This window comes from Cyanistes caeruleus, chromosome 31 (genome assembly GCF_971803275.1).
Source record: "Cyanistes caeruleus chromosome 31, bCyaCae1.hap1.1, whole genome shotgun sequence".
Lineage (NCBI taxonomy): Eukaryota > Metazoa > Chordata > Aves > Passeriformes > Paridae > Cyanistes > Cyanistes caeruleus.
In genome coordinates, this window is record NC_141731.1 from 818,844 (window position 1) to 829,845 (window position 11,002).

At 50.1% G+C, this 11,002-nt stretch overlaps 1 long non-coding RNA gene across 1 annotated transcript; it reads right to left on the reverse strand.

Annotated features, from left to right (window-relative positions):
* Window positions 1-4,282: 4,282 nt before the first annotated feature.
* On the reverse strand, window positions 4,283-8,383 carry LOC147648665 (uncharacterized). The gene is made up of 4 exons (XR_015279957.1): window positions 8,204-8,383; window positions 7,881-8,114; window positions 5,061-7,589; window positions 4,283-4,966 (listed from the first exon to the last, which is right to left on the reverse strand). It is a non-coding gene; the product is annotated as an uncharacterized LOC147648665 (long non-coding RNA).
* Window positions 8,384-11,002: the final 2,619 nt, after the last annotated feature.

Here is an 11,002-nt window from a genome sequence, read left to right on the forward strand (position 1 = left end):
TTCTCCAAAACATACCCAACAGGAGAAATGGAAAAAGTGATCCATGGCAGCTCTGCATTGTGGTGAAGGATGAGCATGCAGTGGTCCAGATGCAGCACTGCCCACCCTCCAGGCTGCTGTTTGCTCTGCTGAAAGACTCTTGCAGGACTGTGGCCCCTCTCCATGCAATGGAAATCATTGCCACAGCTCTCAGTTGAGGCACTGGCATTTCCAGAGCCAGATTCAGGCACAATCCTACTGCCTGCTGAGCATCTGGGAAAGCTGCTGAGCATCTTCAGGCCTAGAAGCACAAAAGAGCTCAGGCTCTCCCCGAACTGGGTTTTCAGGGCAGCTTTCCATATCTCTGCAAGATTTCTTCAGCCCTCAACACGTCTGACTTTATGATGTCCAACGATGCATTTGGCTTTCTTCCGTCCTCTTGTGTGCCTGTGAGTAACCTTCCACGTGGATGAAGGAGATTGTGTACAGGACAATTGATTGCGGCATTGCCATTTGGCTTCATTGTCACTCAGTTGAACACGGTCCTTATCTAAGAAGGACTTCCAAGAAATGGGTAGGAGTTTTGGCTGTGAGAGGAGCAGAAAGCACATTTTCTACAGCAAATTGCTAGCTGATGCACTTTCCTCCCTGCCAAAATAGTGATTGCCATTCATCTTCCTGGGAAGAATGTAAAGACCCATTCAGAGATGCCAGGTTCAGCTGGCCTGTGGCTTTGTGTACCTCATTTCACATGTCCAATTTCACAAGGGCCACTAAAAGAGGCTCATGTTTGCCTTGCTACCCACAAGTGCTGTAGGTATTTCCAGGAGAAGAGGGAAAACATCGCTGTCCTGTGGTGTGGTAGAAATGCCACCACAACTGTGATTGTGTGAGCAAAGCCAGCCAGTGCTTTTTGGGGCAGCAGCAGCAGCTGAGAGTGTGGCAGAGCGGTTTTGACACTCTTTTTAGAGTCCTGCAAACATTGTTCCCGAAACAACCCACAGCTTTGCAAACGTGCCCGAAGAAAATGCAAAGAGAACTGGGGTGTGAAAATCAAAGACTGTTTATCTGTAGAAGAAAAGGAACAAGAATGAACTACACCACATATTTACACTGTAAGAATATTGGTAACAACAACAACAACAACAACAACAAACTATAGAACCTATTTACCTGAGAACAGATCTAACAAAACTCTATGAAACGTATTTACAGGCAACTTAAACAAACTCTAACACTTCTATCCTGAACACAACAACTGTAAAACGTATGTACAGTAGGGTGGCATCTGTGTCTGTGATGTCCCTAAGTCCTGGAAGGAAAAACAAGTAGCACGGTCAGTGCAGTCAGGCACGGAAGGGTGTTCCATGTGCTGCCGGGCTGGGACACTGGCCCAGTGGGACTCTGCTGCCAGAAGGGAGCCTGGCTGGGGGCTGTGGCCCAGGCACTGGAACAGGGCTTGTATGGCCCACAGCAAGCCCAGGCCAGGCCAGGGATGGCCAGCAGAATCCAGTGCATGGGCTAGCGTGTCCCTGAGCAGGAAGTTCCCAGCCTGGCCCCAGGCTGGCAGCAGGGGACCCACTCTGCCTGTGGGGAGCACCTGCCTGTTCTGCTGCTGGCATCGGTCTTCATCCCAAGACCATGTCTTCCTCCTTGTCTTTTAGATCAATATCCATCTCTTCAATATAATCTTTCGTTTCCACCTCCATCTCTTCCTCTGTCTCGTACATATCCACATCCATCTCTTGCTCTCCAGTATCCTCTCCGTCCACTTCCATGGCTTCTTCTCTATCAGTCTGTGTATCGACGTCCGTCTCCTCCTCTCGGTCTGTGCCAGCCTGCAGAGGTAGCAAAATTTCCCAGCCTGTCCCACAGAGCTCCAGCCCAGCCAGGCAGCTGCGGGGTGTCCGCCTCCGTGGAATAGTACCATAGCTCTTTTGGAACAAATGCAGACATCCTGCAGGGATGGAGAGCAAAATCCAAGCGATGGGGAGCTTTGGGGACTGCTGGGGGAATCAGGGAGCAGGTGGCAACAAGGTGACAGGGGTAGGCTTGGAGCAGGGTGAATGAAGAGCGTGCTGGCACAAGGAGCCAAGGGTTGTGTTGTGGCCGTTGCTGGATGCTGGAAGTTCTAGCTGGAGCGTGCACTGTGACATCACCGCCAGGAGTTCAGGCCCAGGCTGAAGAGGACAACGGAGACCGTAGAATGAATGATGGAATCCCTGGGTGCTTGGGCTTGGAAGGGACCCTAAAGACCATCTTGTTCCAAGCGGAGCAATCTTCGCCCAGAATAGGTTGCTCAGAGCCCCGCTCCCAGCTGGCCTTGGATGTTGCCAAGGATGGAGCATCCCCAGCCTCTGTGCACAGCCTGGGCCAGTGGCCCAGCAGCCGGAGTGGAAAAGAGCAGCTTCATTAGATCCAACTTCAAGCTCACTCCTGCAGTTGAAGGGCTTCTCCTCTCTGTGCCCATCTTTCCTAGAGCTGCAGGGAGGCCTCGCCAGCCCCCTTCTCTTTCCAGGCTGAGCATCCCCAGCCCCACACGGACAGCAGTCCGATGCGTGGCAGTCAAGGCTAAAGGGTAGCAAATGGCTACATCAGGAAGTGAGAGATGGAAGCTTTTGGAGATGGAAGCTTTACCTCTAAATGTAGAAAAGAAAGCAAAGTGGAGGGGGAAATGGTGGGACTCTGGCTGTGTTCTAACTGGCGAAGATTTTCTTTTCTTCTTTTCTGTCGTGCTAACCCAAGTTTTGTTGTTTGAAAGGAGGTTTAGCAAAATATCCATCGTCTTCTCCACTGCTGAAACACTGAACAACATCTGGGCAGGCTGAGGATGCAGAGCAAAACCTGCAAATATCTACTGCTGATCGTGATCCTGGGGAATGCAGCTAAAGCCAGCCAAAAGCAATTTCTGGAAAGTCAAGCCTGCTTTACGTTTTCTGGAGTTTGGTTGTGCCAACTTCACCAGTCATTTCTAAAAAAGGAAAAGAAACTCCAAGCAAAAGAGAGAAAAACACAAAGAAACCAACCCAAAGAAACCAATCAAACAAACAGATAAAACACCCCCAATCAAACCAAAGGCAATGAGAAGTTAGGACTAGTTGTAAGGATATCACAGCAAGGCGAATGGCTGCTTCCTACTTGGATCACCATCCAAAGCCACCTAGAACAACTTCTCCAAAACATACCCAACAGGAGAAATGGAAAAAGTGATCCATGGCAGCTCTGCATTGTGGTGAAGGATGAGCATGCAGTGGTCCAGATGCAGCACTGCCCACCCTCCAGGCTGCTGTTTGCTCTGCTGAAAGACTCTTGCAGGACTGTGGCCCCTCTCCATGCAATGGAAATCATTGCCACAGCTCTCAGTTGAGGCACTGGCATTTCCAGAGCCAGATTCAGGCACAATCCTACTGCCTGCTGAGCATCTGGGAAAGCTGCTGAGCATCTTCAGGCCTAGAAGCACAAAAGAGCTCAGGCTCTCCCCGAACTGGGTTTTCAGGGCAGCTTTCCATATCTCTGCAAGATTTCTTCAGCCCTCAACACGTCTGACTTTATGATGTCCAACGATGCATTTGGCTTTCTTCCGTCCTCTTGTGTGCCCGTGAGTAACCTTCCACGTGGATGAAGGAGATTGTGTACAGGACAATTGATTGCGGCATTGCCATTTGGCTTCATTGTCACTCAGTTGAACACGGTCCTTATCTAAGAAGGACTTCCAAGAAATGGGTAGGAGTTTTGGCTGTGAGAGGAGCAGAAAGCACATTTTCTACAGCAAATTGCTAGCTGATGCACTTTCCTCCCTGCCAAAATAGTGATTGCCATTCATCTTCCTGGGAAGAATGTAAAGACCCATTCAGAGATGCCAGGTTCAGCTGGCCTGTGGCTTTGTGTACCTCATTTCACATGTCCAATTTCACAAGGGCCACTAAAAGAGGCTCATGTTTGCCTTGCTACCCACAAGTGCTGTAGGTATTTCCAGGAGAAGAGGGAAAACATCGCTGTCCTGTGGTGTGGTAGAAATGCCACCACAACTGTGATTGTGTGAGCAAAGCCAGCCAGTGCTTTTTGGGGCAGCAGCAGCAGCTGAGAGTGTGGCAGAGCGGTTTTGACACTCTTTTTAGAGTCCTGCAAACATTGTTCCCGAAACAACCCACAGCTTTGCAAACGTGCCCGAAGAAAATGCAAAGAGAACTGGGGTGTGAAAATCAAAGACTGTTTATCTGTAGAAGAAAAGGAACAAGAATGAACTACACCACATATTTACACTGTAAGAATATTGGTAACAACAACAACAACAACAACAACAAACTATAGAACCTATTTACCTGAGAACAGATCTAACAAAACTCTATGAAACGTATTTACAGGCAACTTAAACAAACTCTAACACTTCTATCCTGAACACAACAACTGTAAAACGTATGTACAGTAGGGTGGCATCTGTGTCTGTGATGTCCCTAAGTCCTGGAAGGAAAAACAAGTAGCACGGTCAGTGCAGTCAGGCACGGAAGGGTGTTCCATGTGCTGCCGGGCTGGGACACTGGCCCAGTGGGACTCTGCTGCCAGAAGGGAGCCTGGCTGGGGGCTGTGGCCCAGGCACTGGAACAGGGCTTGTATGGCCCACAGCAAGCCCAGGCCAGGCCAGGGATGGCCAGCAGAATCCAGTGCATGGGCTAGCGTGTCCCTGAGCAGGAAGTTCCCAGCCTGGCCCCAGGCTGGCAGCAGGGGACCCACTCTGCCTGTGGGGAGCACCTGCCTGTTCTGCTGCTGGCATCGGTCTTCATCCCAAGACCATGTCTTCCTCCTTGTCTTTTAGATCAATATCCATCTCTTCAATATAATCTTTCGTTTCCACCTCCATCTCTTCCTCTGTCTCGTACATATCCACATCCATCTCTTGCTCTCCAGTATCCTCTCCGTCCACTTCCATGGCTTCTTCTCTATCAGTCTGTGTATCGACGTCCGTCTCCTCCTCTCGGTCTGTGCCAGCCTGCAGAGGTAGCAAAATTTCCCAGCCTGTCCCACAGAGCTCCAGCCCAGCCAGGCAGCTGCGGGGTGTCCGCCTCCGTGGAATAGTGCCATACCTCTTTTGGAACAAATGCAGACATCCTGCAGGGATGGAGAGCAAAATCCAAGCGATGGGGAGCTTTGGGGACTGCTGGGGGAATCAGGGAGCAGGTGGCAACAAGGTGACAGGGGTAGGCTTGGAGCAGGGTGAATGAAGAGCGTGCTGGCACAAGGAGCCAAGGGTTGTGTTGTGGCCGTTGCTGGATGCTGGAAGTTCTAGCTGGAGCGTGCACTGTGACATCACCGCCAGGAGTTCAGGCCCAGGCTGAAGAGGACAACGGAGACCGTAGAATGAATGATGGAATCCCTGGGTGCTTGGGCTTGGAAGGGACCCTAAAGACCATCTTGTTCCAAGCGGAGCAATCTTCGCCCAGAATAGGTTGCTCAGAGCCCCGCTCCCAGCTGGCCTTGGATGTTGCCAAGGATGGAGCATCCCCAGCCTCTGTGCACAGCCTGGGCCAGTGGCCCAGCAGCCGGAGTGGAAAAGAGCAGCTTCATTAGATCCAACTTCAAGCTCACTCCTGCAGTTGAAGGGCTTCTCCTCTCTGTGCCCATCTTTCCTAGAGCTGCAGGGAGGCCTCGCCAGCCCCCTTCTCTTTCCAGGCTGAGCATCCCCAGCCCCACACGGACAGCAGTCCGATGCGTGGCAGTCAAGGCTAAAGGGTAGCAAATGGCTACATCAGGAAGTGAGAGATGGAAGCTTTTGGAGATGGAAGCTTTACCTCTAAATGTAGAAAAGAAAGCAAAGTGGAGGGGGAAATGGTGGGACTCTGGCTGTGTTCTAACTGGCGAAGATTTTCTTTTCTTCTTTTCTGTCGTGCTAACCCAAGTTTTGTTGTTTGAAAGGAGGTTTAGCAAAATATCCATCGTCTTCTCCACTGCTGAAACACTGAACAACATCTGGGCAGGCTGAGGATGCAGAGCAAAACCTGCAAATATCTACTGCTGATCGTGATCCTGGGGAATGCAGCTAAAGCCAGCCAAAAGCAATTTCTGGAAAGTCAAGCCTGCTTTACGTTTTCTGGAGTTTGGTTGTGCCAACTTCACCAGTCATTTCTAAAAAAGGAAAAGAAACTCCAAGCAAAAGAGAGAAAAACACAAAGAAACCAACCCAAAGAAACCAATCCAACAAACAGATAAAACACCCCCAATCAAACCAAAGGCAATGAGAAGTTAGGACTAGTTGTAAGGATATCACAGCAAGGCGAATGGCTGCTTCCTACTTGGATCACCATCCAAAGCCACCTAGAACAACTTCTCCAAAACATACCCAACAGGAGAAATGGAAAAAGTGATCCATGGCAGCTCTGCATTGTGGTGAAGGATGAGCATGCAGTGGTCCAGATGCAGCACTGCCCACCCTCCAGGCTGCTGTTTGCTCTGCTGAAAGACTCTTGCAGGACTGTGGCCCCTCTCCATGCAATGGAAATCATTGCCACAGCTCTCAGTTGAGGCACTGGCATTTCCAGAGCCAGATTCAGGCACAATCCTACTGCCTGCTGAGCATCTGGGAAAGGTGCTGAGCATCTTCAGGCCTAGAAGCACAAAAGAGCTCAGGCTCTCCCCGAACTGGGTTTTCAGGGCAGCTTTCCATATCTCTGCAAGATTTCTTCAGCCCTCAACACGTCTGACTTTATGATGTCCAACGATGCATTTGGCTTTCTTCCGTCCTCTTGTGTGCCCGTGAGTAACCTTCCACGTGGATGAAGGAGATTGTGTACAGGACAATTGATTGCGGCATTGCCATTTGGCTTCATTGTCACTCAGTTGAACACGGTCCTTATCTAAGAAGGACTTCCAAGAAATGGGTAGGAGTTTTGGCTGTGAGAGGAGCAGAAAGCACATTTTCTACAGCAAATTGCTAGCTGATGCACTTTCCTCCCTGCCAAAATAGTGATTGCCATTCATCTTCCTGGGAAGAATGTAAAGACCCATTCAGAGATGCCAGGTTCAGCTGGCCTGTGGCTTTGTGTACCTCATTTCACATGTCCAATTTCACAAGGGCCACTAAAAGAGGCTCATGTTTGCCTTGCTACCCACAAGTGCTGTAGGTATTTCCAGGAGAAGAGGGAAAACATCGCTGTCCTGTGGTGTGGTAGAAATGCCACCACAACTGTGATTGTGTGAGCAAAGCCAGCCAGTGCTTTTTGGGGCAGCAGCAGCAGCTGAGAGTGTGGCAGAGCGGTTTTGACACTCTTTTTAGAGTCCTGCAAACATTGTTCCCGAAACAACCCACAGCTTTGCAAACGTGCCCGAAGAAAATGCAAAGAGAACTGGGGTGTGAAAATCAAAGACTGTTTATCTGTAGAAGAAAAGGAACAAGAATGAACTACACCACATATTTACACTGTAAGAATATTGGTAACAACAACAACAACAACAACAACAAACTATAGAACCTATTTACCTGAGAACAGATCTAACAAAACTCTATGAAACGTATTTACAGGCAACTTAAACAAACTCTAACACTTCTATCCTGAACACAACAACTGTAAAACGTATGTACAGTAGGGTGGCATCTGTGTCTGTGATGTCCCTAAGTCCTGGAAGGAAAAACAAGTAGCACGGTCAGTGCAGTCAGGCACGGAAGGGTGTTCCATGTGCTGCCGGGCTGGGCACTGGCCCAGTGGGACTCTGCTGCCAGAAGGGAGCCTGGCTGGGGGCTGTGGCCCAGGCACTGGAACAGGGCTTGTATGGCCCACAGCAAGCCCAGGCCAGGCCAGGGATGGCCAGCAGAATCCAGTGCATGGGCTAGCGTGTCCCTGAGCAGGAAGTTCCCAGCCTGGCCCCAGGCTGGCAGCAGGGGACCCACTCTGCCTGTGGGGAGCACCTGCCTGTTCTGCTGCTGGCATCGGTCTTCATCCCAAGACCATGTCTTCCTCCTTGTCTTTTAGATCAATATCCATCTCTTCAATATAATCTTTCGTTTCCACCTCCATCTCTTCCTCTGTCTCGTACATATCCACATCCATCTCTTGCTCTCCAGTATCCTCTCCGTCCACTTCCATGGCTTCTTCTCTATCAGTCTGTGTATCGACGTCCGTCTCCTCCTCTCGGTCTGTGCCAGCCTGCAGAGGTAGCAAAATTTCCCAGCCTGTCCCACAGAGCTCCAGCCCAGCCAGGCAGCTGCGGGGTGTCCGCCTCCGTGGAATAGTACCATAGCTCTTTTGGAACAAATGCAGACATCCTGCAGGGATGGAGAGCAAAATCCAAGCGATGGGGAGCTTTGGGGACTGCTGGGGGAATCAGGGAGCAGGTGGCAACAAGGTGACAGGGGTAGGCTTGGAGCAGGGTGAATGAAGAGCGTGCTGGCACAAGGAGCCAAGGGTTGTGTTGTGGCCGTTGCTGGATGCTGGAAGTTCTAGCTGGAGCGTGCACTGTGACATCACCGCCAGGAGTTCAGGCCCAGGCTGAAGAGGACAACGGAGACCGTAGAATGAATGATGGAATCCCTGGGTGCTTGGGCTTGGAAGGGACCCTAAAGACCATCTTGTTCCAAGCGGAGCAATCTTCGCCCAGAATAGGTTGCTCAGAGCCCCGCTCCCAGCTGGCCTTGGATGTTGCCAAGGATGGAGCATCCCCAGCCTCTGTGCACAGCCTGGGCCAGTGGCCCAGCAGCCGGAGTGGAAAAGAGCAGCTTCATTAGATCCAACTTCAAGCTCACTCCTGCAGTTGAAGGGCTTCTCCTCTCTGTGCCCATCTTTCCTAGAGCTGCAGGGAGGCCTCGCCAGCCCCCTTCTCTTTCCAGGCTGAGCATCCCCAGCCCCACACGGACAGCAGTCCGATGCGTGGCAGTCAAGGCTAAAGGGTAGCAAATGGCTACATCAGGAAGTGAGAGATGGAAGCTTTTGGAGATGGAAGCTTTACCTCTAAATGTAGAAAAGAAAGCAAAGTGGAGGGGGAAATGGTGGGACTCTGGCTCTGTTCTAACTGGCGAAGATTTTCTTTTCTTCTTTTCTGTCGTGCTAACCCAAGTTTTGTTGTTTGAAAGGAGGTTTAGCAAAATATCCATCGTCTTCTCCACTGCTGAAACACTGAACAACATCTGGGCAGGCTGAGGATGCAGAGCAAAACCTGCAAATATCTACTGCTGATCGTGATCCTGGGGAATGCAGCTAAAGCCAGCCAAAAGCAATTTCTGGAAAGTCAAGCCTGCTTTACGTTTTCTGGAGTTTGGTTGTGCCAACTTCACCAGTCATTTCTAAAAAAGGAAAAGAAACTCCAAGCAAAAGAGAGAAAAACACAAAGAAACCAACCCAAAGAAACCAATCAAACAAACAGATAAAACACCCCCAATCAAACCAAAGGCAATGAGAAGTTAGGACTAGTTGTAAGGATATCACAGCAAGGCGAATGGCTGCTTCCTACTTGGATCACCATCCAAAGCCACCTAGAACAACTTCTCCAAAACATACCCAACAGGAGAAATGGAAAAAGTGATCCATGGCAGCTCTGCATTGTGGTGAAGGATGAGCATGCAGTGGTCCAGATGCAGCACTGCCCACCCTCCAGGCTGCTGTTTGCTCTGCTGAAAGACTCTTGCAGGACTGTGGCCCCTCTCCATGCAATGGAAATCATTGCCACAGCTCTCAGTTGAGGCACTGGCATTTCCAGAGCCAGATTCAGGCACAATCCTACTGCCTGCTGAGCATCTGGGAAAGCTGCTGAGCATCTTCAGGCCTAGAAGCACAAAAGAGCTCAGGCTCTCCCCGAACTGGGTTTTCAGGGCAGCTTTCCATATCTCTGCAAGATTTCTTCAGCCCTCAACACGTCTGACTTTATGATGTCCAACGATGCATTTGGCTTTCTTCCGTCCTCTTGTGTGCCCGTGAGTAACCTTCCACGTGGATGAAGGAGATTGTGTACAGGACAATTGATTGCGGCATTGCCATTTGGCTTCATTGTCACTCAGTTGAACACGGTCCTTATCTAAGAAGGACTTCCAAGAAATGGGTAGGAGTTTTGGCTGTGAGAGGAGCAGAAAGCACATTTTCTACAGCAAATTGCTAGCTGATGCACTTTCCTCCCTGCCAAAATAGTGATTGCCATTCATCTTCCTGGGAAGAATGTAAAGACCCATTCAGAGATGCCAGGTTCAGCTGGCCTGTGGCTTTGTGTACCTCATTTCACATGTCCAATTTCACAAGGGCCACTAAAAGAGGCTCATGTTTGCCTTGCTACCCACAAGTGCTGTAGGTATTTCCAGGAGAAGAGGGAAAACATCGCTGTCCTGTGGTGTGGTAGAAATGCCACCACAACTGTGATTGTGTGAGCAAAGCCAGCCAGTGCTTTTTGGGGCAGCAGCAGCAGCTGAGAGTGTGGCAGAGCGGTTTTGACACTCTTTTTAGAGTCCTGCAAACATTGTTCCCGAAACAACCCACAGCTTTGCAAACGTGCCCGAAGAAAATGCAAAGAGAACTGGGGTGTGAAAATCAAAGACTGTTTATCTGTAGAAGAAAAGGAACAAGAATGAACTACACCACATATTTACACTGTAAGAATATTGGTAACAACAACAACAACAACAACAACAAACTATAGAACCTATTTACCTGAGAACAGATCTAACAAAACTCTATGAAACGTATTTACAGGCAACTTAAACAAACTCTAACACTTCTATCCTGAACACAACAACTGTAAAACGTATGTACAGTAGGGTGGCATCTGTGTCTGTGATGTCCCTAAGTCCTGGAAGGAAAAACAAGTAGCACGGTCAGTGCAGTCAGGCACGGAAGGGTGTTCCATGTGCTGCCGGGCTGGGACACTGGCCCAGTGGGACTCTGCTGCCAGAAGGGAGCCTGGCTGGGGGCTGTGGCCCAGGCACTGGAACAGGGCTTGTATGGCCCACAGCAAGCCCAGGCCAGGCCAGGGATGGCCAGCAGAATCCAGTGCATGGGCTAGCGTGTCCCTGAGCAGGAAGTTCCCAGCCTGGCCCCAGGCTGGCAGCAGGGGA